Raw genomic sequence first — 5,847 nt, 5'->3', positions numbered from 1 at the left:
CTCTCTCTATCTCTCTCGCTATAGAGGTCCACCCCCCATGTCACGTCCCCTATTTCCGGGTTTCTTACTCATGGCAAATTGTGGTTTTTAAGTAGCAAGCTGCACATAATAAGAGACTGACTCTGCCGGGCTGCATCCTATGAAAAATACCGAGCTGAGAGACCTATAATCTGACACTAATATTTAACAGGCAGCAGCAGCAGGCCGCGCCGGGACGTTTCACCCCTTCAGTTAGTTTCTCCTTTTGTGTGTTCTACTTTTCAGTTTCACTCAAACGGTGAGCTTCACATGCAGTGAGACTGGGTGTGTATTCTTGTCTGACAACCTTGTCTTTTATGTTTTTTGTTGAGGTGTAAAGAAACCACCCTCTTAAGTACCCAGTGCCAACAGAGCCCTCTATGGAAGTCTGTTAGTGCCAAGAAAATGACAAACTTATAAAAGTGCGTGACTAGCAATGAAAAAGTGGTTAAATTAGTGGAAGAACAAGAAGTTTGAGTTTAAAAATGTACAGCATTTTAGGTTTTTTTTATTTTTAATGTGTTTAATTGACTGTAATGAAACTTTAAAAAAAAAAATGTTGGCAGATTTTCTACATAAATCGAAAGTCTTGCCACTATCCCACAACACAGTCAAACAGTGGCAGCGCCAGGGGGGGGGGTGCTATAGCTCCCCCTGGAAAAGTCATAGCAACCCCAAGAAAATAGCTTGTGTCTGTGTGTGTTAAGAACTGAAAGAACAAATGATCCTTCATTGCACCCTCGGTAAAATGCTTAGCCCCCCCCCCTTAGCACCTGCAGAAAAATATTTCTGGAGCCGCCACTGCAATCAAACACAAATGTCATGTAAGGACAAAAAAAACTGATCTGGTTTCAGATAGTATTTTTGGTTGGGATGTTAACAAGTTAATGTAAACAAGTTCATTGAATGGCTCCATTTGGCCTTAACACGTGACACGTCCAAATCAAATATGCAGATTCATCATGCATAAGGAAGCAGCTGAAATACCATCGTAAGCATGAAAGTACCATGTTAACTGCTACGCTACCATGAGCCAAATTTAGACAAGACTCCTTCTCATGACTAATGAAATGCAGTTATGTGCTATTCTGAAGGATTAGGATGTTTAAATTCACTTTATCTTCAGTAGTCATTGGGACACACAAACTATGTGTAGAGGTGTTACCTGCCACCAGGCAAGGAGGGCAACTGCTGCGGGGGGGGGTACCCAAGGGCTGACAAATGTCAAACTACAGCAGTGGTAATGTACAAAGTTTGTAATGGCAGTAGGAGAGACCTGACCTCCATAAAGGGACTCCACTCACTCCCATTGCAAGTGACACGATTCTTTTCAAATAAATCTAATGACAACAATGAAAACCACTCAACAAAAATGAGGAGTTCTCTTTCTGAGAGCAGAAAAGGAAAGAAGAATAAAGAGGAGCGAGAGTAAAAAAAGTCAAGTGGAGCAGATGAAGACTGAATATCACGCTACAATAACTAAGGGCTGCCTGTCTAGCCTTAACTGTGGGGGAGAAACACTTGAATAGCATAACCTCCACTGTCATCACAGTATTTCTCTTCTTTAACATTTAACATTAGTTATCTTAGCTAGCAGAGCAGCTCTGCTGGATGTTATGTGACTGAGTCAAGTGATCAGTTTCTTTTGTTGGTGTCAGATTATTTATAATACAGTGGTGATGAATGCTCCCTTTGAATTTTTGCATAAGGCCCAACAGAAAAATCACCACTGACTACGTGAACATAATGTGATGCTAACCTATAGCCCTCTAGCCTTCACTCACTTGTTAACTGATAAGATAAGGTTTATTTGTCACATGCACAGTTATACACAGTACAATGCACAGTGAAATGTGTTTTGTTTATTAACAGCAAGTAAAAAGAGCATCACAAGAAAGTGGTTATCACAGGATAAGCCAACGCTAGATGACTGGATGGATATAACATTTAACATATATAAAATGGAAAAAATAACAGCTTCTTTCAACCATAAGACCGAGCAATTCAATTTCAGTTGGCAAAGCTGGGTACGTAAAATCTAGAAGACCCGATTTCATTTTTAGAAATCAAGCTTGACATGGCCTCCTGGCAATCTACTCTCCAACAATAAATAAACTCAAATAGTATTAAATAAGTTTGCTTCTTAATTGTGTATTTCACTTATTTACATACTTTTTAAAATTTATTTAGGTATTTTTTTTAAATATTTATTTATTTATTTATTTTTTCTTCTTTCTTTCATAAATTATTTTCTCTTTCTGTCCTCATTCCATTAATATTGGGCTTCTTCCCCGGGAAATAGAGTTATAACAGTTCTATGTTAATATGTTGCACAGAAATTTCTATGTTACTTTTTTAAGTACTGAACGTAACACTTTGACACTGTGAATATATGCTCTGTAAAACCTTTTTCCCAGAAAACTAATAAAAAGTATAATTACAAAAAAAAAGAAATGTGTTTTGTAACTGCAGCCAATAATAAGTAGTAAAAATATATATATAAATAAGAAGAATAAAAATAAGCACTATACACTATACATAGGATAATAGAATAATTTACATTGTGCAATAATAGTCTGCCAGCAAAATATGTTTTTGTAAAAAGAAAAAAGATTGTTGGGGAAATTCAAAATCCCTCGACCATCTAATGTGAGCATAATAATAACCTACTGTGGGTAGTAAATGGTGTTGTGTCAGCTAGTAATAAATAGCTTAATGTAACAGCAGGCTACAAAGCAAAGGTGAAGAATGAATGTTTTCTATGAACCAAGATCAATGCAAAGCCTCGGAAATTATTATTATTTTTACTCTTCTTATCGGTTTCAGTATGTTTGATGATGATTTCTTTAGAACATTAGATTCAGTTTTGTTGTTATACTGATACTCTGCAACAACATGATGCTTCCCAAAATGCTTCTTCCTGATCACAGCAGGTGAGTTTTCAGCAAGTGGTCATTTCCCTCAGATCAGTATGGACAAGAATGTGAGATATTTTTATTACTGATGGATACATTAGTGTTCAATATGACATGACTTGGGTAAATTTTTTTTAAAATTCATCTGTGCAAGTGAACAGCACCTTTCCTAATGAATAGTTTGTATTTTAATTATTTATTGGGTTTAGCTATTTCAGTTTTCATTTATTTGTCTGTTTTCACATTTGCAATTAATGCAAGAAAATACACTATACTGCTAAAAATATTCACTCATCTGCCTTCACACACATATGAACTTGAGTAACATCCCATTCTTAATCCATAGGGTTTAATATGATGTTGGCCCACCCTTTGCAACTATAACAGCTTCAGCTCTTCTGGGAAGGCTTTCCATAAGGTTTAGTAGTCTTTATGGGAATTTTTGTCCATTCTTCCAGAAGAGCATTTGTGAGGTCAGACACAGATGTTGGATGAGAAGGCCTGTCTCACAGCCTCCGCTCTAATTCATCCCAAAGGTGTTCTATCAGGTTGAGGTCAGGACTCTGTGCAGGCCAGTGAAGTTCTTTCACACCAAACTGGCTCATCCACGTCTTTATGGACCTGCTTTGTGCACTGGTGTGCAGTCATGTTGGAACAGGAAGGAGCCATCCCCAAACTGTTCCTACAAAGTTGGGAGCGTGAAATTGTCCAAAATATCTTAATATGCTGAAGCATTAAGAGTTCCTTTCACTGGAACTAAGGGGCCGAGCCCAACCCTTGAAAAACAACCCCACACCATAATCCCCCGTCCACCAAACTTTACACTTGGCACAATGCAGTCAGACAAGTACCGTTCTCCTGGCAACCACCAAACCCAGACTCGTCCATCAGATTACCAGACGAGAACGCGTGATTCACCACTCCAGAGACCACATCTCCACTGCTCTGAGTCCAGTGGTGGCTCATGGTAATGGTTGTCTTACATGTACAATCCACAATCAAGCATGGACAATATATAGTTAATGTTGGTGGTGCCGATATGGGTGGTAGACGATGGGTTTAGCTGGAGGCAGGGGCCCCAAATCAAATTCTGCTTTAGACCCCAAAACACCTCTGATTGGCTCTGCTCAGGCATGCAGTACACTTGTCTCTTATACAACATATGACGTGTAAAAGAGTGCAACATATGAGAGCTGGACAGTCTTGTGTATGTCTTCTAATAAAACTTTGTGACACAAAACATAAATTCAGATGTCATTCAAAATATGATGAAAATGCAGAAAGTATGACACTGTAAACCTAAATGCAATAAAATTTAAGATGATGAAATAATCATAACTAGGATGAAGTTAAAAATATGAGATTCAAATGACAGACTTCCCAGGTGAAAATGGTGAGTTAGTACTTCAACATGACGCTGACTTTCTGGGTCAAAACAGGCCTGCAAAACAGTAAGTCAAAAAATATGACTAGCAATCATGACAGTACTTCAAAATAAAGACTAAATCAAAAATAGGAGTAAGTAGTACACAACTGACTAAGGATTTCTTTGTGAGAATGATGCAATAAAATCAGAGTAAATCACATTTATAGTACTTAAACAATTTAAATACTTAAGAAAATCTGAAATATTAGGTTAAAAAAACATCATAAGGTTCTAAGCATAAATTAACACTTTTATCTAACAAAATTGAGTTACAATGCAAAAAAATGTAAAAGGTATATGTTTTTTTTTATCTATTTGTCCTGGCACATGTGGGCTCCCATACATATCACAAACAGACACAACAAACTATTGGGCAACATTAAATAAGCAATCTGCACTTTGTCATCATCACCACAAACGTGTGTAGTCAGGTTTGTAGTCAGACACTGTAAAGCCAGTGGCTGACTGCTTTGCATGGAGGTGTAATTACAGCGGCTCAGAGGGCCTTCATCATTCCACTGTGCTGAAATACACAGACTATCTATCTATCTATCTATCTATCTATCTATCTATCTATCTATCTATCTATCTATCTATCTATCTATCTATCTATCTATCTATCTATCTATCTATCTATCTATCTATCTATCTATCTATCTATCTATCTATCTGATAATGTGTGTAGCTCCCCCTGCTGATAAGAAACGTCTATTGCAGGGTTGACTATCTCATCTGAAAACAATGTAACTGTACAAATGTTCTTTTTTCACTTTCTTTCACATCAGAGTTCTTTTTTTCTTATTCTCTGAAAGTCTGCGTGTCGGAGGATCACAGCGGAGTGACGCCTTCACTGTCCAGACTGTTCCTGTTTCAGTGGGAAAATATGTGATTCTCACGTGTTTTCTCATCGGACACGGAAAGGGTGCAGTCAGGTATGCTGTTGCCAAGTTGCTTTATCAAAATAAACAGTCCAGAGGTGGTCTCTGAAGAGGTTTGTAGCAGCCTACGCGTTTCAAAGTATGTCAGTCACCAAAATCCCATGGCCGTATGAAAGGAAAAAAAAAAAAGTTTATCAAACTATTTCCACAAGCAAATTGTGGGTCTTTTTATTCCATTAACTGTGATGGGTGGTTTATTTTATCCTCTCAACTTTCCGTATCTAAGCTCTTTAAAGCAACCTGTCCCCTTTCCAGAAGCAAAGTGCAGCGCTGCGCCAGTAAACGGGAGCGTGTGCGTAAATGGCGCGCACGGAGAGCGCGGCACAGACGGTACATCGAGACAGACAGTCGGTTCGGAAAGAGAAATAACACCGTTTTTTGCGAAGTAAAACTTGGCTACTCGACAGGTTCTTGTTTGTCTTTGACAGGAGATCCCCTCAGCATCTCTCCAAGTGCCAAACCAGTCAGAATGGACGGGCTCACATCCGGTAGGTTTTTCAAAGTAAAGCCCGAAATGGCACCAAACTGAAAAGAAATATCACCAGGAGCG

This window comes from Archocentrus centrarchus, chromosome 18 (assembly GCF_007364275.1).
Source record: "Archocentrus centrarchus isolate MPI-CPG fArcCen1 chromosome 18, fArcCen1, whole genome shotgun sequence".
Lineage (NCBI taxonomy): Eukaryota > Metazoa > Chordata > Actinopteri > Cichliformes > Cichlidae > Archocentrus > Archocentrus centrarchus.
This window is presented reverse-complemented; position numbering follows the sequence as displayed.